This window comes from Crinia signifera, chromosome 1 (assembly GCF_055691185.1).
Source record: "Crinia signifera chromosome 1, ASM5569118v1, whole genome shotgun sequence".
NCBI lineage: Eukaryota > Metazoa > Chordata > Amphibia > Anura > Myobatrachidae > Crinia > Crinia signifera.
In genome coordinates this window covers 361,241,723-361,263,077 of record NC_139217.1, presented here as the reverse complement: position 1 = coordinate 361,263,077, position 21,355 = coordinate 361,241,723, and the positions used below count along the sequence as shown (strand labels likewise).

The 21,355-nt window shown below is 42.9% G+C and overlaps 1 long non-coding RNA gene across 1 annotated transcript in view; it reads right to left on the bottom strand.

The window, feature by feature from the left end:
• The window catches only part of LOC146030563 (uncharacterized), a 40,108-nt gene extending 20,094 nt beyond the window's left edge, over window positions 1-20,014 (bottom strand). The window contains exons 1-4 of the long non-coding RNA XR_014456059.1: window positions 19,847-20,014; window positions 14,829-15,048; window positions 3,759-3,799; window positions 2,930-3,042 (exon numbers count right to left, since the gene is read on the bottom strand). This is a non-coding gene — a long non-coding RNA (uncharacterized LOC146030563). The remainder of the gene's footprint in view (window positions 1-2,929; window positions 3,043-3,758; window positions 3,800-14,828; window positions 15,049-19,846) is intronic.
• Window positions 20,015-21,355: the final 1,341 nt, after the last annotated feature.

Here is a 21,355-nt window from a genome sequence, read left to right as displayed (position 1 = left end):
GTGGCCAAATGATTGGTGCTTTAAAAATATGCGCAGACTCATACATAGGGGCCAATTCAGCAGCAGTTGTAGTTTTGATAAAATAGCCATTTTGGGAGAGACATTTTTTATGAGGGCTGATGTGACAAACCTGCAGCTGTGACCAGCATGGTAGAATCCCCTACTACAAGAAGAACATCTGACAACGAGCAGGCCATTTTCAATTGGGGCAGGCACAGAATCCCCTGACAAAGAGCAGGTACCATGGGGAGATGAAGGCACCCACTCCTAAAAACTTTCAGTTTGACCTCGTAGTACCTGCTCATTATCCCCTCACCCCAGCCACCAGGGCCGGACTGGCCATCTGGCACTTCTGGCAAATGCCAGAGGGGTCGATGGCCAGGTGTGCCGATTTCTTGGAGGCTCTGCCTCCTGATCGGTGCACAGAGGGGGGCGCTGGACTCGTGGCGGGTCCAGCAGCTCTCTCTGTGCACTGCTGAGGTCCAGGAGATAGGGGGAATAACACGCCTCTATTCCCCTCTCTCCTGCAAGCCGGGAGAGGCAGTGCATGTGTGCGTGCCACATGCGCACACATGTCAACACTCCACACTGACAAATTGGAAAAATACAAATATTGATAAATAAGGCAGGCATGAAAATAAACACAAAAACGATATATTAATAAATGCAAAAACTAATGTTAGTTTTCGTGTTTATTTTCACGCCTGCCTTAGCGGAGTCAGTACCTTAAACTTGCCTCCAGCTTATGACTGTGTAGGTCATAAGAAGAGACTCCTTGAGTACTGCATGAACTTTTCGTTCAAGCACCTCATGACAAGACATCTAACAGTTAAATTCCTGGATAAACTGAGAATATTTTGTTATCCTTGTGCATGTGTTTGTCATGTTTAATAAATAATTGATTCCTTTGCATTCCAATTTTGTGTCAATCTGCCTAATTAACAATTTGTATAATTGAACCTGGTCATTTTTGACAACATATACAGTAAATGATGATTATTATTTCTACCTCCTATAAAGTTCAGAAATAAATTGCAACCTAGTAGACATAATTTGGGAAATTTAATAGAATGAGAGGTTCAGAAAGTGAGAGATTTGGTAAGAAATCTCCAGGTTTTTTTAAACCAGCAATCGTTTACACTTCAAAATCTGTTTAAATTTGCAGTGTAAATGATTGCCGCTTTAAAAAACTGGAGATTTCTTACCAAATCTCTCAATTTTTGAATCTCTCATCCTATTACATTTCACTCATTGTATTATTAAAAAAATAATGGTTACATAATTCATATGTTGGCAAAATATACATTTTGCTCAATAAACACATTGACATAAAGTTTTGTCTCAAAACGTTTTTTTTTTCCAGTTTAATGTCCTTTAAAAACTAAGTATTACGGTAACTCATCATTTGGATATTATTATGGATGGCCAAGAGAAAACTCATGTATTTACTGTAGCCACATTAATAAACAAAGGAATGTCAAGATGTGTTTTTAATGCTGTGGACACACAGTACAATTTGACATTCGATTTTGACTATATAGTCAAAATCGAATCGTGATCACATAGACATCGAATGGAGATAGAACATGTTTTTAAGCTTTCTATCCAGATTCGATGCCGATGCGAGCTCCCGTTCTGCTGAAATTGAAAAAAGCCGAATAGACAGTGCAGCAATGACTATATAGTGCAGACTGAATGTAGATAGCATGAATTGTATGTAACTAGCACTTGAGTTAGCAAAGATTGCATAGCAATCAAAGCTTGGTTGAATGAATAGCAAAGGAATCTCACCGTGTGTACACACCTTTAGAAGATATACGTTCAGACAGTAAATAGTAATTCGGATGTTTTAAGTCAACCATAATCTTTAGCTAAATGTAATTATTAATACATGCTTTGAATGAGACTGTAGAAAAGGCTGTTCTTTATTAAATGACAGCATTAGTATTCATGTCCTGGAATAGCTCTGTACTGTACCTGTAGAATTAATAAATCCTGCTGCTTATTATAAGATGTTAGATTGTTAGTCACAATAGACCTTTGAGTGCCAAAACCTCTGTGGGCCAGATGTACTAAGCTTCAAAAATAATAAAATGGTGAGTGCTAAGCAGTCAGCTCCTACCTGTCATGTCACAGACACTGTTTGAAAAATGTCAGGCAGGAGCTGATTGGCTGGTTGTTTATCTCTCTCCATTTTATCACTTTTGAAGCTTAGTGCATATGGCCCTGGGAGAGATCTTCAAAATATCTGCTAAAAATGCCATAATCACTCACATTTGTTATATAAAATCAAATAAAAAATGTTGTGTAAAAATAGTTTATAGTTCCTATATAAGGTACACAGTACAGGTCATTATGATGAACACAAATGTTTGCTTGGCAATTTTCACACATATTTTGAAAAATTCGCTTGGCACTCAAAGGGTTAAGCTATATATGCTGCTATTTCCCTGAACCTGCCTGTTGTTAGTCCAAACATTGGGTATCACCTAGACATGTGAAGGACAGACCACACCATCCCCCACCATAGATGTCTATGAGGGATGTGATGCTGCTAGATTTACCAATATCAACCACTCATCACTATTAGGCATATGTGACATCCTGCTATATGGTCACAGTAAATGTATATAGAAATGTACACGTCTGTAAAACACTGGTTGTGTTGTTAACACTATGTTATTAGAAATATGTGACTGCCTAAGTAGAAGGGGAAACTTGTGGTATTAACCGTGTACTGTTCAGAGACTGGAGTAAAGATGGCTGGAGCGTGAAGCTTGGGCTGAACGGCAGCTTGGCGCGGGGAAGGAGATAAGAGGACTGGCCGTTAACTGCTGTGGCTCCGTTCTGCCGGAGAAGTGACACGGAGCAGAGCTGTGCAGCAAAAGGTGAAAGAAAGCGTTGCTGAGTACAGGGAGCCAATACTTACCAAAGTCCTGGTATGTGTTCCTGAGCGTCTGCACGGCAGTGTCCTGGTGGGCGTCTGGCGGAGACACGGAGGCAGAAGATCTGGCGGTTTTATCCGGTGACGGAGTTGAAGTGCTGGAAGGAAGAAGCCGCTGCATCATTGAAGAGGCGGTACGAGGCAGAGCAGACTACATTGAAAGCGCCCTGGGGAGTGGAGAGTGCAAACCCCGCCCCGGCCAGCCTATATGCTCACATCATCCCCTAACATATCCCGTAGCTTGGAGGAACTGTGCTAGGGGAGGGCTAAACCCGGCCTATCTGGTCAGGGGATGCCATAGGGGAGGGTATCTTAACTACGCAGCTTGAGTAACTGTCACAGCGGCCAGTTAAACTCTTGGATGCAGCCAGAGGCATAGGGCTAAACCCGACATGAAATGTCAGGAGACGCCCATTAGTCATCAGAGCTAAATTAAAGGAGCAGCTAGGTTCATAGACATTCTGTTCGTCACCGATAAGAGAAGAAGAGCTAAACCCGGCTCAGAGCCAGGGGACGCTCACAGGGAAAGTAGGATGTCAATATAATCAGCTACCAGGACACGGACGAAAGTTTAAGTTTAGGAGGAGAGTCAGCTATACTGTCATCTACAGCTTCAGGGAGATAGGAGTTAACCGCAGACTGTGCATAACAGGAGGCATAGTGAATGGTATTAGAATCAGCTGTGGCCTCTGCGTCAGCTTCACCAAGGGAGGAACATATTTACAGGGATACAAAGTTGTTACATGATACATTAGACTGAATTGCTGGAACTTAGACAATTTATAGTTTATGTTGATACATTGTGTACACTTACTGTGGAATGTATTGTAGTTGAGTGTAGAGTTGATAAGAGATCTGAAAGATAAAACAAGTAGAGTTTACTCTTTTATTACGATAACCTGCTAATTATTGCGCAATAATATTGTAGCTTTGCAGAACAGATATTGGTGAAAGGCCTATCACTTATTATTATTAGTTAAATAAGAGTATTATTTATACTTGTTCTTGAGCAACTAAGGTAAGATTGATTACTGTTAAATCCTGAAGTATCGAGGAATAGCTGAAGCTTTGTTGCCTTTGTTGTGAAAGTTTAATATTGGCTTTGTATGCCAGCTTATTGTTAATTGTTCTTATATATGATTTACTCTGATACCAGACTGAAAAATAAAGTTTATTAATCAGCATTCACGTGTGTATACCTGCAAAGAAGATAACCTAAACCCACCTTTAGTACGTCTAATACTTACCAGCTCCGGAGAGGGTGACACATACTCATGGAGTGATCCGTGCTTAATAACTAAGCAATCTAGACAGATCGTTTAGAAAATGGGCAATTATAGCCCCATGCGTATGCCCCCTTAAACTATAAGCTCCAGTGGGGCAGCAAACTTAAATAGAATGATGTGAATAATACACTGGCATCAAATGGGGTGATACGAAAGTTCTGGCTTTTCTGCAGTGGAAGGAGTTGGTACTGCAGTGTTATACTCTCCTGCAGCTCTCAGCTCCTGTCACAGATATAGAGATGGCACTGGACACACCCCTGAGTGACAAAAGCAAGGTCTTCATGAGACCACACCCTTTAAAGTAGACTACACATCTTTTTGGGCATCCTTGCCTCCAGCTCAGCGTAGGGTGAAGGTGGTCAGTGCAGAGTGGTGACACCTCTGGAATTATGACAACAATATTGTGTAAAGTATTTCATGTTCACTATGAAAACACAGGTCCAGTGAAATCTGTGTGTTCTCGACCACTGCAGCCCCGTTTTTGTGGAAAACAAGGCTGCTTTTGTGGATTTTGCTTTGTCTGCTTCAGACCAGCAAAACACAATCCCGGATATGCGCTGGCTTACCAGGCCAAATAGGTATCCCTCAGAAATTATCGCATATCGCCCTTGCAGTGGCAAACACAGGTGGGGGGGTTCTAAGTACCCAGAACCCCCCCCCCCAGGAGTCTAAGGGCCCTAGACTGAAATCTGTGGGTCCCCTCTTTCCATGGGTACAAGAATTTTAAATATCGGTTCTGGGGAACCAGAGATATCTGACTTTAAAGCAGTGGTCCCCATCAAAGCCTGTTAATTGCTATTCCCAGTCAGATATTTCAGGTTCTGTCTGACTTAGTTTTTCTGAGGTATATTCCAAAAGCTGGGATTTTCCCCCTTTGACGGACACTAGTAGCTTGTCTCTACTGTGCCCAGAACCAGAGATATCAGCCTTCCAGTAGCTGGTTTCTGCTCCAGCTCCACACACCTGGTATGTAGTTTTATATGCTCACTGGCAGATTGCTCTGCCTCCTGAACTCTGATCCCCTAGTCCCTGGATATATCTGCAGTCAAGCAAGCTGTTCTCCCACCAGAAAATTATGAATAATAAGACCACTCCACTATACACCCCTCCTCCAGTGGCCTTACTACTGTAAGGCAGCCCCAGCTGCCGCTTGGGGGAGCAATTGGCAGCGGGGTCAGTGTGGGCGTCGGCACCCGCTCGTCGCACTGACATGCTGCTGCCTGCCACTGCCCACTGACTGAGCACAAGAGGCAAGTCAGCCGCATCATGGCAGAGATGACAAGTCCCCCCACTGATTCTATAGACTGTGCACAGAGCCAGCTATTGGCTACTGTGTACAGGATGGGTGCGCAGATGGGCATGCTGGGGTGGCCTGGGATGCGTCGGAGACAAGGGAAGCAGCAGTGTCGGCTAGTATTTTTCTTCTGGCAGTATGTGCATGTGCACATATCTGGGAACACGGAGTCTCGCACCTTGTTCCCAGGGACATTTCCAGTGTGCATGCACAAATCACTCAGAAACGGCTGTGGAAGCCATTTTCCTGGAGGTATAATCAATGGGTGCCGTGTGTGTGTATGTGTGTGCGCGGTCTGCTCCCCCTTCACTCATTATAGAAATGCTTATGATCTGTAGTTTTCTTTGTCAAATATTACATCTGCCACTCATTGGAGGTCATTCTGATCTAATCACTCCCCCGCATGTTTGCATGAGGGAGCAATGTTTTGCTACTGCGCATGTGCATAACCATTTATGTGCACGTGTTGGCTCTGTTTGAAATTGGGCGCAGTGACTTGTATAGTTGCCGGCTCGTTCACATGGAGCAGTGCAGGCATGGAGCGTGGGGGCGGGCACCTGATGTCACCGGATGTTAGCTGCCCGCCCTGTTCACGTAGCAGGGCGCCACAAATCTCCAGAGAGTGACTTAGATTTGGAAATCCAAAGAAATAATTCAAATGATTTCGGCCCGCACGCAAGCTGGGGACATTTGCCGTGTGTGTGTGTGTGTGTGTGTGTGTGGGGAGGGGGGGGGTGGCATTCATGCGAGTGGCAAGTGGCGTTTAGTTGGCTCACCAAGCTGCTAAATAAGCAGTTTTGCGAATGAACCAGAATGACCCCCATTTGTTCTTTGTATATTCCCAGTTCGCTCTTGCAGAGTATTGACCCTGTACTCCACAAAATTGACATTTTTCAGTCACTTTTTAAACATTCGCTGGCTACCTGTATCCTTAAACACACATTCTGATTAACTTGCAAGGATCAAAAGAAAACTCACTTATTGATTTCTAATCACTGGTCTCATGGTATTTCTTCTATTTGACAACATCAATGTCAAAAAGTGTTTTCCATTGATTGAACACTGCTCTCTTCCTTCACTTTCTATTTCGTAATTGTTCCTGGGCTTTTGGCTGTTTTTGTGAGATGTTTAATTCTTAGAGGCCTGTTTATCACAAACTGCATCCTCAGATGCGAATGTGATGTGATAATATCATCCCAATGTGCAATGCAATAATTGGGTATATCACATGGCAGTATCAATTATCACATGCACGGACAGAGCTTTCTAGAAAGCTCTCTCCCTAGTATATTTTCATTAAAAAAATAGCTCTGATCCTATCATGCGCATGGGCCACTGCTGACATTGGCGCTACCACCGCCAATAACACCCCCTCCCTGTCGAAATGACCACCCCCTGTGCCACAACCCCCATCACCACCGGTCATCAGGGCTTCCTGCTTCTATTACCCACCTACCTCTAGACGCTGCTGTAATTTACTGTAAGCTGACACTTTGCAGCATCATTTTACTGCAGCAGGGGTCACAGTTGCATCAGGAAAACCCAATGAACGGCAGCCCTCGCCTTAGCACCAAACCAGACTCTGGTTAGGCAAATACATTTTTTTTTAATTTATTCATTTTTACACTGGGGTCAGCTTTTGAGTCCATTGGACACACATAGCTGATCACTCTGGTCCTATCCCTGCACTGCTTGCTCTGACGAGACTGCACAGCCAGGAGGCGGCCCATCATGTGTGAAATATTGTACAAAAATGGTTGTTAGTACTAGAATGATCATGGACTGTACGTACAGGTCTTGCACACCTGGAAAGCCAAATTCTAGTTGTGATTTTGCAGCCAAATGCAAAATGCCTTCAATATTTGATGGGATGGGTCCAAAAGTTTTACTCACCCTAAAAAAACTAAAAAATGCAAATGATAGCATATGTTTAAATGTCTTTCCTAAAAGAAAATCCATAGAAAATTTTCTTAATTCAATTGTTCATTACATACATTTTTTTAAATCTACATATGGTCCACTCTAAACCATAAAATAAGCCCATACCTCTGATCAAACATTGCAGCTAAGCTGGACCATTTCATTTGTGAGATTCTGAACCATGATGCATCTGCTCTTCCCAACTGAGATACCAATTTAGCAATCCACAAATGGGATTTAAGTACTTGCTTTACTAATTAACACTGCTAGATAGTATGACTTTTTTTTTCTAACATATATATATTTCCCAGAAGGACTCGAGCTGTAGCTATCCCACTGTGAGAAACGGAATGTGTTCTGTAGATTTACCAAGTCCTCCCAGTTGAAAATCCAACAGCAACTATCCTGCTTAAAAAATGTAAATGTGATTTGATTCCCATTAAGTGCATTTAACTTGCAAATCTGAGCATCACATTGCAGGCTCTTCTAACCTCAGCTCTGCATTTTGATTAGTCTCAGGCTGTGATGCCTCTGATGAATTAGTAATAGGAGTAAGAGGAGGTAATAAATAAAGGTTAACACTAATTGTGAGAGTCAACTATGCTTTAACCTGTTCACTGCTATCATAGCTCTGAATTTTAGGGGGAGGTTGTATTCCTTTCTGTGTTTTATAAAAACAAAATTCTGAGGTAAAAAATACTTTATTTCATATACAGAAAAAGAACAGATAATCACTGTTACAGGAATATAGGCATACACTTACTATGCTGTGAATGTCAACATATTCTATTAGAGTGTCAATATGTTCATGATGTTGATATGCAATATGCAACATGCTGAAAAGGCCAAAATGTTGACATGTTCAAAATGTCAAACAAGTCAGTATTATGTTATTGTCAATGTCAGTTGTCAACATTGATGCCCTGTTGACATTGTGAATGTTGATGTTGAAACCATATTGTCATTCTCATGTCAACATTCTGAACTTCCAATTTATAAACCACACATATTATACTGCTTTCACATTGCAGAAACGGGTATTGACCCTGTATTCTTAAATGGGACTTTAAAACGGGTCTGAACCTTAAGACCTTTCACATTGCAGGTGAAAACCATTTTAAAAAGCATTTAATACCATTCACACATTTAACCCGTTTAACCCCCAAGGGACACGTTTCAAGCCATAGACATAGAGCCATTCACACTGCCTAAAAAACGGCTTTGAAACGTGTAGGACTCTGCTTTTTAAACATGTTGAAATACCAGTTAACTTTAACCGGTAAATCAATTGTGGCACTTTCACACTGCAGCCTTAAACGTTTTAAAATGGAAAAAAAAAACGGCAATATACCGTTTTAAAAGTGCAGTGTGAAAGGAGTATTAGATATGGGGAAAGTACAGTAATTCATAGGTGTATGCAATTCTGTCTGTGTACAGATCTAATCATATTTAACAAACTGCTCATGCGCTGGGGCCTGTATACTCAATTGAATGCAAGTAAACTGAGGAGAGGTGGGCCACTCAGATCTCTGATGTTTGCTATGGACAAGCTATGAGCATGTAGATCAGGCAACATCATGTAACTCTGGCCTTCAAGCTGCTGTGAAACTACACATCACAGCATGCCTTGACATAATTTTAGCATTCCCTAATAGCAAAACTGTGGTAAGGCCTGATGGGACTTGTAGTTTCACAACAGCTGTAGGACCATAGTTTGGACATGCCTGATGTAGATGGAAGTGTGGCCTATTTACACCCCGTTCTCACTGCCGCAAAAACCCGGGTTTTGCCAGGGCAAGCAGTAATTTCCGGTGTCCTGTCTCAGTGTGAAAGGGTCTTTGTGAAATTCCCGGGTGTTATGCCCTGGGAATTACACACAGGTTTTTTGCAGGGTTTTTTCTGGGTAATACATGGGTGTATGGCAGTGTGAACAGGCTAGACCAGGGTTTTTCTCATAAAATGCAAAAAAGCAAGTTCATTGCATTGCTCAAAGCTGCTTTTTAAACAGCCAATCAAAGATACTAAGGAAGTCCATTTATTTATATATGCAAAGTCTATCTAATTTATTCATTTCGCACGCAACCAATAATTGAATTTCCAGATTTTAATCAATGAATATTATTTATAAGTGTAACCAGATGAAACTGTATCATGGATAATAAATATAACAATACAGGTATTATACATAATGATTATTGCTCCAGCATCCTTTAATAAAGCTAACCTCAGTGATGTATAAATATATAAATGTGAATACAGAGCTGGGGGGGGGGTGGCTATACAGTAGCATGAAAGAGCTTTGATTGTCGGCCATTTTGGCCAGAACACATGTAAATCTGCAGCATGGCATTCCGCCATCTTAGATTCCACTACATAGCAGACAAAGGAACCTTAACAATCTTTTTGCTCAAACAGCTGCCTGGCAATCACACATATACTGCCTGTACTTTCCTTTGTCTTTCCACAACATTTACTCCAAATTAACCTCTAACCTGCATCATGCAATACTCACAATCCTATTATATAACTTGCACATTCATCAAACACACTTAAATGGCACTATACACTTCTAAGGACTAATCATATCATAATCACATCACAAGCTATTACACACACACCATCCGAGCATCATGCTATCAACATTTGTTACATATAAGTTGGTTCTATCCGATAGTTTATCTAGATATTCTCACTGGATATCACACAAAGTATTAACACTCTCCAATAGAAACAACTCAGGGCTAATCCATTCTGGGACGCAGACACACACACTTCAATACAAAGAATCCAGACAATATATTACAGAACTCCATTACAACCACACTAAGACACACATGGGCCAGTCCAAAACTCCAATGTTAACCATTTACCTGCACCAAGGACACACTGCAGGCCGGGCCTGAGCGCATGTCTACAATTGATTCTAGGCCTCATTCTGCTTACATAGTAATAGCATCCACCATGCTCAAATCAGTATAATCACTACAGCTTATCCTTACAAATACCAATCTATATAATCTACCGACTGCTGCTATATGTAGCTATTGTGAACCACAATACAATCCATGATGATAGCACGTGGCTGAGCACATGGCACACAGCCGATAGGCCGTCCACATGTAAACGTACACAGCTATCTCTACTAATTTAAGCATATCCTTGCTCACAAATCATAACAGCTACACATACCCATATATATCAGATTCCAATCCTCACTTTATCTCTAACAGTCACGTTTCACATACCTTCCAATCATTTGACCTTCTCAGACCTTCAACACTCCATACCTGAACCATACTCTCATGAATAAGCTCTATCCCTTATCAATATTCCGAGCCATGCCTGATACACAGAAAATTAAACATTTGTTACTTATCCCTCACTCATGTCCTGGCGAGTCCAGTCCCATGCCTCCTTCCGTCTGCTGCTAAAATCACACACTGAACTATTTGATTTTCTCTTGCTTTCAAGAGAACTCTCGGGGGAGGGGAGAATCCATTCATTCACCTGGTTTCACTAGCCTATAGACACGCCCCTTTGTTTGCTGTATCTTGTATGGCTCACTGGTGTTTGGGAATGCTAATGACTTCATCTCTAATGCTGGTTTTTCAGTGACTAACTTATAATTTGTTATAACATGTGAGTGTGACATGATATAGAATTCTAATAACTGTCATCTGATGGCCATTATAATTCTACACATTCAGAGACTAAACATGACATATATGGGATAAAAGATTATTTATCCCTGACTATTAATGTTATGGGCATGGTTATAATTATAATTATGGAAATTATATGCTGGGAAAAATTAGGCATTGACAATACTTTTTAAACATCCAATCAAAGCAGCTGTTAGATGCCACAAACTTGATGGCAGGCATACCAGGGGAAGCAGTGTGAACGGGGCAGACACAGGAATTTCCCGGGTCTAAGGTGCAGTATGAATGGAGTCTGTAGAGCTGAGATGATCTATGCCCTGCCAAAAACACGGGAACAAAAACTTGGGATTTTGCAGGGGCGGCAATGAGAACGCAGCATTAGAGGTAAGGGTATGATGATATCCATCCGACTTTAGCTGGGTCTCTGGAAACAAGGATAGGAGTGTATACCATTGACCCAGAGGGCATTCCAGGGACCCATGTACATTGCATACCATTTACCACTTATAGATATGCCACTGGCTTTGTAGCTGGAAGGCAAAGTAGGTCAAATCACAGGATTTTGCAGAATATGTTGGTCTACTTTTAAATATACTACATATTTTCATAAATTACATTTTGTGAATCTATACAACATTAAAAATTTCCCTCAACATATTTTGGTTTAGTAACATACTTGCCTACATGTTCAGACTTCATAGGAGACTCCTGTACTCAATGGGGCATGTAGCGATGGGGAAGATGGAGCTGTGGCTCCAGGCCCACCATTAAAATATGCCTTCAGGCTATTTCGAACACTCTGGCTCCTGACGGACGGCGATATCCTGCACGGCCAAAAGCCGTGCCATGCAAAGTAGTTGTCAATGGACACTATTGTGTCCATTCACACGGGATGGCCACGGCCCCACCATCCGGTTGCAGACGGATCCCACCACTGTAAGGGATGGCTGCTGGGCTGTGGCCATCCCCTCCATTCTAAACTTCTTAGTGCGGCACGGCTTCCTGGCCGTACGGGATTTCGCCGTCCGGCAGGAGCCGGAGTGTGTGAAATAGCCCTTCAGGTTTTGCTGTAGACAGGAAAAACATGTTTTTCCTGTTGCAGCCTGTCAGCAGCCATCCTTTCTTCGTCTATTTCCTACGGTTCAAAGCCAAACCCTAAGCATACTGTCACACTGTGACACATACATACACTGTAGCAGCTGCGGCAAAATGGAAGGCTTAACACTAACCATACCTGCATAAAACAAACAACCGCAAGAATAAAAAATAAAAAAGTGTTTCCACACAGAGATGGGTTAGACCAAAAAAACTCTTCCCCTGCTTCTGGACCAGGGAAAAGAGAGTTTACCAGATGACAATAGATAAAAGGTCTTACCATCTCCTGTGTGCCCCTCTTCCACCAACGCATTTCAGGCTGTAAGAAAAGACACCTTGAAAAAGGGCTATATTCTTACAGCCTGAAGCGCATTATTTTTAATTCTTGCTGTTTGTTTTTGTCCTGTCAATATGGAATAAATATTTTTATGATTGACTTTTTGGTGACATAATACGTGCGTGTGGAGGCGGTAGATGTACCCAGGGGTGCCGAGAGAGGGGGGGAGCAGGTACAATTTACCCGGGCCCGGGCCTGTCAGGGGGGCCCTGGTCTGGACACACAGGTTTTTTTTTATTTGCTGGCAAGTACCCCCAACATGACCTATTCCATTATGTACAAAATGCTCTGTTCCTGGACTTCCCTGCCATTGGTAGTTACAGAGGTTGGACTCCAGCACAGTCCAAAATTCAAAGAGGGGCAGTCACATCAACTGCCAGTGAGTCCAGGACAGTAATGCTTGGGGTGTCAGTATATATGACCCCCCCTTTTTGAATATTGGACTGTGCTGCAGGCTCACATCTGTAACTAGGGAAGTCCAGAAACAGAGCATTTTGTACCTAATGGAAGGGGTCATGTTGGAGGGTATGTGTAAATCCTTTGCAAAGAGCATGTAACCCATGGCATGTAAATCAGGGCAGACAGGTTAATCCCTGGCAGAGCAGGTTAACCCCTTAATATGCAATGAGCATTACGGTGTGTGGCATAAAGTGTAATGAGCATTATGGCATGTGGTATAATATGTAATGGGTGTGTGACATGTGTAATAGGCATTACAGTGTAAATTGTTGTACGTGTATCCACCTTGGAAGCAGTGGCGTAACAACGGGTCCGTAGAGTGTGTACGGGAGCTCCGTCCATGGGGGCCCCAGGAAGTTGTTGTACCGGGGCCCAGGATTTCTCTTGGCGGCCCTGGATGTACCACCAAAGAAACCTTATATGAATATTGGGCCCATATAGGAGGTCAGTGCTCTATTGAATTGAGTGGTTTGTAAATCACTTCATCATGATCCTGACCAATGTTGCACAATACCAAAAATCATGGAATTCTTAACATTCTTGATATCACCCTGGATCTGTTTCTGCCTAATGGGGGGGAGGGTAATTAGGTGGCATAGAGAAATGAGTTCCCCCACCTCTGCATGACCACTTTAAGCCCTGAGCATGACATATTAGATCACACTATATCTAGGCACCATCAGGTACATAGTAAAATAAACTAAATTAAGAAGGGGGAGTTAAGATATGCTATATTGACACACAAACGAAAACTAAAAGGCCCACAGAAACATATAGAATAATACTAGGGAATGTAACACGGCCAATTGTGATGGTACAGCAGAGGTGGCAGCATCTGTGGCACGAGGGCAGGTATTGCACTATCGGGGAACTGAATGACAGAGTGGGGCAGAACCTACTGGGTATATTGAGTGCCTGTAGGCCAAGTGCATCACAAATTGAAGTTACAGTAGGTCTTCAAAATCTTTAGGAATATGGAGTCGGCCTTCATGAGTTTACTTCAATGCTTAGCGAAACCCCCATCATATTTCAATGTAATTTAAGTTCATCTGCAACAGGTCAAATAATCTGTTGCTGTTGTAAAGTGCTCCAGGAGATATTTGGCAAGATTTGTGCTGAGTATACATTAAATTCATTGGCCTCCAGATATCTTGCATTCCAATGAAAATCTTCCTTGACAGTGTAATAGTGGACTAGAACAATGGGTTTAGAAAATAATATCATTGTGCATACAGTGGAAGCCCATAAATACCTAGAAGACAGAACACCAGATACAGAATATGTAGGACTCACAATCTCATAAAAAATTGCAAGGTGATGGCCCGAATTTAAGAGGAATAAACAATTTTATTAAAACAAACCTGTAGAAGGAATTTACTAAAATGCAATGCACGGATTCTTCTACCTGTGGATGGGATTTGGATATTGGAATTGGACAAGTCTGTTGCAGTGGTTCCAAGCTGCCCAGCCCGGGACCCCTCTTGTAGTTTCTTACATAGGCCCACCACAACTACCTTTGTTGGGTGAGATTCAGTCTTCCATCCCTCCACTTTCTGCACAGCAATTCTTGTATGCGATTATTTCCAGGCACATGGGTAATTTGATTGCTATACTCCTATTCTACAACATTGTTTGTTTTAATGGAATTGTTTATTCCCCTAAATTCGATTGTAATAGTGGAGACTACAGATGATATCTCTGGGCTGTTCAGATTTGAGACCCCGGGGTCGGAGTGCTTTATGCGCCGTATCAACCATAATCTATGTATCAGGTTCATTATTTATAAGTTCATTAAATATTTTAGAAAGGGCATCTTCAATCCCAGACATACCTTGCACTCGAAGATTATTATGCATCCAGGCGACTGGTACAATTCATTGAATATGTTGACCAGCCAGTATCTCTTTCATTTTATCCAGGCAGCCCACAGTTGATTTCTCTTTCTCTTCTAATGCAACCACTCTATCTGCAATATGAGATAGAACTGTCCGCAGTGACTCTATTAGAGATTGGACTGATTCATCGATGTGTTTTTCCAATTGTTGAAGATCCTGTTAGATATATTTGTCGAAAATGATTTGAGATAAGTTAAATTCAGTTATTAAGCTTAAAATGCCCAAAGATGCAGCCTAGAATGCTGATTATAAGTGTCACCAAACTCCAATATACAAAATGTGCATGAAAGAATACAGTAGGTAAGCACTACCAGATGCTTCTCTCTGCCATTCAGAAGTACAGTATAATGTAAGACAATGAGTTAAAAAAGTCTCAAATGCAAGTGGAGTTCTATGTTGTCATTCCAAGAGGTTTCCAGACCTGTTCACTTACCTGAATTCTCTTTCTCCAAATTCAATTCCATATTTTATAAATTAATTATATGACAAAATTGTCTTTATTTAAATTACAATTTACCTTTTCTTTATTATTTTTTATTTATTGCACTTGTCAATGGTAGTAACCTAACAGAAGAAGAACACCCATGCTCCTGGGAAGATGTAGATAATTCCAAATATAGTATATTTTATTTAATAACATTTGTAAGAATTTTTAAAAATATATATTTGTTGACTGGTACAATAAACATATATTGGTACTACTAGGTGATTCATCTCGCCCTACGGGCACTCTTCACACCGTCGTAAGGGGCTGCGCCCCCTTTATTTGTGAACGTTTGTATTGTGAGAAATATGGTTAGAATTGTATGTAAGATGCCTGTATTGGTGTTATAGGTGAAATGTGTTAAATAGAGAGCATATGATTTGGAAGGGGGTGTGTATTGTTTTGTTTTGTTTAATTAAAAAGCGGTTACAGAGTAAGATGTACATTGATAGTGTGGAGGGTACAGTGACATTTGCGGATGTGGGGGGGGTATGTGTGCGTGTTGTTTAGGTGTGTGTGTGCAATAGTATAGTAGGGTGTTTTTGAGTAAGCGGCTCCCCACTGGCGGAGGTCACGACACAGGAAAACAGGAGGCTGGGTAGTGATAGGGGTGTGTGGGCATACGGGGGCATGAGGGTCCATCGTGGCAGCACAGGAGTACAGGACGGTGCCCCTGAGTCAGTGTCTCCTCCTACTGGGTTGGAGTTAGGGTGCATGAGAGCAGGAGGGTGGGTGGTAAAGCATGAAATTTGAAACTTGATCGGTTCTTTTTTGCCATCGATGTAGGGAAACCATCTGGTCCTCCCACATCGATGGCAAAAGTATTCAACATCGGCCATAAACCATCAATGATTTGAAATCATTGATGGTCGATGGGCATCCCTAGAACTGGTGGGGGACAGGATGCAGCTCCTGGCAGCTGGTGAGCGTCTCCTCCCATTGGGAGGGAGTAAGGGGGTGCATGAGAGCAAGAGGCTGTATAATAGTGGTATATGGGCAATACATTGATAAAAGTTGTGGCGCTGGTGCAGAGGACCGTGGGGACACTTCTGGCAGTGGGGGAACCTGCAGCGCATCAGCCAGGGCCAGATTTCCCACCATGGGGTGGCACCTGCTTGTAGCGGTACCATTCTCACGGGGGTACGTGAAATGCGGGAGCGGGGTCGTGGGGGTCCGCTGGGGGGTAGAATTGCCAAAAGGGGGGCAGGGGGGTCTGCAAATTGCGGGAGGGGGGGTGGCACAGGGGTCCGCGAATTGCGGGAGGGTGTGGGGGTCCGCAAATCGCGGGAGGGGGGGGGTGAATCACGGTAAGGGGATCCGCAAATTGCAGGAGGGGGGTTGTGGGGGTCAGTGAATTGCGGGAGGGGGGTTGCGGGGGTCCGTGAATCGCGGGAGGGGGTGCGAGGGTGGCTTGAATCGCGGGTAGGGCGTGGGGGTGCCGTGAATCAAGGGGGGCGGGGGGTGTTTGGCGCAGGTATCCGCGAATCACGGGAGGGGGTCCACAAAGCGCGGGAGGGGGGCTCGGGGGTGTGTGTTTCGCGAATCACTCGAGGGGGGTTGCGAATCACGGGAGGGCGAGCACGGGGGGTGCTGTGAATCCTGGGAGGGAGGGCGTGAATCGCGAGGGGCGGAGGGTCCGCGAATCGCGGGAGGGGGGGGCGTGAATTGCGGGAATGGGGGGCCGCGAATCGCGGGAGGGGGGGTCGCGGGGGTGCCACGAATCACGGAAGGGGGGGAGGGGTGGCGTGAATTGCGGGAGGGGGGGTTGCGGGGCGTTCTGCGAATTGCCCGGGGGGGCGGTCTGCGAATCGCGGGAGGGGGGGTCGTGGTGGGGGGTGCCGCGAATTGCAGGAGGGGGGGTCTTGGGGGGGTGTGTGTGCCTGGAATCGCCGCGGTGGGGGGGTGGGGTGGGGGGGTGCCGCGAATCGTGGGAGGGGGGTCGCGGGGGGTGTTTGCCACGAATTGCGGGAGGGGGTATTCGGGGGGTGTGCCGTGATTCGCGGGAGGGGGGTGGGTCGTGGGGGGTACCGCGAATCGAGGGAGGGGGTCGCGGGGGTGTGTGTGCCGCGAATCGCGGGAGGGGGGTGCCCCAAATCGCGGGAGGGGGGGTCACGGGGGGGAAGGGGGGCACTCATCTGGTGGCTGTGGAGTAGCAGTGTCTTTGCTGGGCAGCATGGGGAGGCAGAGGCTGTCTGGCACTGTGGGCTCACTGGGCTGGTTCTCTGAGTCAGACGCTCCACCCAGCGTTATAGACACACTCACACAGTCTGAGTGACAGATGTAGCCAAATATATAAGAGATAATGACAGAGAATAAAGCTGGCCAAATACTAGACCAACTTTCATCCAACCATTCAGCAAGATGGTTGGATGGAATAAAAATCTAGTACTGGATGGAAGCAAATGTAATTTGTAATTCAGTAATTAGATCCCAAATTCTGTAAATAGACAAAAACTGTCATAAACAAGGTCCTGTAGCAGAATCTGTTTTAGCTATTGTCCTGGGTTTGTGAGCAACTTGCTGATTGTCATTTGTTCCTATACATTTCCAGATTTTAAATCCATCTAGTTGCATGATTGGATGAAAGTAGGGGTGAAATGTAATAGGATGAGAGAATCATAATGTGAGAGCTTTTGTAAGAAATCTCCAGTTTTTTAAAGCAGCAATCATTTACACTTCCAAATCAAACTGGTTTTGCAGTATAAATGATTGCCGGTTAAAAAAAACTGTAGAATTCTTACCAAATCTCTGACTTTCTTATTCTCTCATCTTATCACATTTCATCTTTGGTCTAGTGTATGACCAGCATAAGAATTTCTACTTAATAATGTATTGAATAAAAAAGTGTGAGTAATTACACTATGCAGGTACTGAAACATATGGACATTTTTAGGAACACTATGGGCAGTATTCAATGACAAAGTTCTCCGTGCATGGAGAGCGTTTTATTTCGCTCTCCATGCACTCTCCGTGTTTTAGCGGAGATTCTTCCTGTTCCGGAGCCTCCTGCTCCCAGTATTCAATGTATTTAAGACTCGCCGCCACTCGCGGCGAGTCTTATCCCCTGCAGCGGACGAGCGTCCGCGGCAGGGAGCTTTCAGGGAGCCGGGGGACGGAAGCAGCCAGAGAGATTAAAGTCTCCCTGGCTGCTCCAGAGGAATGTGGAGGGGAGGGGGCTCCCCGGGACCCAGGCAGCACAAGCTGCCCCCCCCTATAGCCAGCGGGGGACCCAGTATTCACTGCACCCGATCGTGCATATTAACGATCGGGTGCAGTGAATATATGAATATCTAATGAGCGGCTCGAGCGCTCCGGCCCCCTGCTGGCTGCACTGTGTAAAAAAAAATATATATATATATATTTTTTAAATTAAATATATATGCATGTGCTATAAGCACATGAATAAAAATAACATGCCCCTTCACAGAAAAAAAAACCTGATTTTTTGACACCAAAATAAAAAAAAAAAACCTTTTAGTTTAAAAGTTCACATTCCAGATCTCCATCAAAATATGGAGAATTGCTACACGGAGAGAGACGGAGAAAATCACTTAGAAAAACGGAGAATATTTCGCATTGAATAGGGTTGCTCGCTTTTGGAGAGCAAAATGCTCCGTCCAAGGCGAACAAAGCACAAATTTTCCATAAAACACGGAGAACTTTTCTCATTAAATACTGCCCTATGGAGTTTATTCACTAAAATAGGAGTTCTATTGAAGATTAGATGTTGCTATGGGCAACCAACCAGATTCTATATATAATCTTAATCTTGAACTACTCTGGGGTAAATGTATGAAGCAGTTATAAAGGTGAAGAAGTGTGCCAGTGGAAAAGTTGCCCCATGTAAGGATTTCAGAGATATCCTTGCATACTGTTGTATAATATAGTCCCTGTTAGGATTCTGTCTGTTTGCTCAAGTGAATGTTGAGAACCACTGGACCCATTTTTATGTGGATTTTATAATTCTATAGAGCATTTGATGAAGAAGGTTTAGTTGTATGAAATATTAATCTAAAACAAATCCGGGTTCTCCAGAAAGATTGATGTAATCCCTGTTTATTGATACAAAATTTTCGTTTTTCCCTTTTTTTCCATTCCTATTTAATTTATTTGAAAAACGATTATTTTTCCTCAAAACAAAAGATTTTCATGTCCACGTTAGGAGGAAAAACAACTAATATCGTCTATGTCCACGTTAGGAGGAAAAACAACTAATATCGTCTACAATTAAATCTTATAATACCTCAATTAAAAAGCCTACCACCATAAATTCAAAATGGCTCCCAAGCAAGGCAGAGCTGGTTCGCTAATATTAAAATAAATGTTAATCCTGAGTATATTTTATATACTAGTTACTGATGGTTATGTGTACCCCTCAATTTTGAGGTTATAGCAATATTATGCGGTGTGTTACATTGGAGAGACTGAAAGTCATCCATTCACACATAAAGAGAAAGTGTTAATACAGACCCAGCGCTGTGAGTCCGCCAGCAGAAAGTCACTACAAAATATACATGAATGAAAAAGCTGTTCCTCAATAGGCTGCAGTTTGTAAATCCATTTGTGCTTGAAAGTTGTGTCACCACTTCAGTCCAGAGGGGTTTCAGATGTGTTTCTTGCCCTTCTGCCAGCAATGAAGTGAATGTGTATGCCCAAGGCATTCAGGAAATCCTAATGAATAATGAGTTACATGCAAACTCTTCCCAGACCTTGAAGGATACAATAAAATACAGGACATTCTGTGCCTGTTAGTCAGCTGTAGAAAAAGTGCACTTGATGCCTTGCCAGATTAAATGAGCTCTTCCACTCAGCTGTGTAGAGATCTCCATAGCTGAGCCTCAAGGTGCAGAGAAAATCCAGCATATGCAGTGTTTAATTAACCTTTTCTGTGTGCCGCAAATGCAGATATGCATAAAATGCACATTAAACCCTATAAGTGTGTTATTGTTACACATAACTCTGATTGATATGAGGTTAACATTGCAGGGATTATTAAATAAACAGGAATTCTTGGGTGAAATATATGGAAAAAAGTCAGCTAAAAAAGCATTTGGAGAAGCACAAAAAAAAAACCTACAGTATATGGAATCATGAAACATGTATTAAAAAGCCAGACGAGATGTGATAAGCATGAATAATTTCTCTTTATGTTACTGCATGAACTGAGGCTTCAAATGTGGTGAGATTATTATCACAGAGATTTTTCTGTGATAATACAATACTGATATATGGCGCGTTCCCTGATTGTACTAAGTTGAACTCTACAATGCCAGAGAAATCAGAAGCCTATTCCACTGGGGGTTTAATAATTTGGCGGTACTTACATGTTAGTTGGGCACCCACTAAGCTATTTGCTTAGTTTTCCGCGTATTTTCCCTGCACAGAAACAAAATAACTCACCTAAATCTATTGTAACTCTCTCTGCACATGGTTTTCTGCATTTGAGAAGGAATTTGCCTTTGCGATTGATCCAGAATAAAGGCCTATGAGTCAAGAATCAGCTTTGCATGGCTTAGAGGTAAATTTACTAAAATTTCTAATGGGGTATTCAATGATTCCCGTTATTTGCGATCCCCAGAAATAATAGGTTTTGAGTATTTAATGACAGAATTTTTTTCCAGAGAAATGACCTGCAGATGTCTTTGAAATGGTGTGGTATGTGCTTGCCACAGGTTCTATTCTCCATCTATCGACCCCCATGAGCCCATGAGGGAGAAAAGCCCCTGTCAGTCGCGATCCCGACTGTTGAATAGACGGAATGCAAATCTTTTTTTTGGGGGGGGGGGGGGGGAATGGACCTATTTTACCGTTTTGACACAAATTGGCAACATTGAATACCTCCAAAAAAGGTAAAAGTGGGAATGTTGCCCATAGCATCCAATCAGATTCTATCTATCATTTTCTAGGATGCAATAGAAAAATTATATCTAGAATCTCATTGGTTGCTATGGGCAAAATCCCTATTTTAACCTTTTAGAA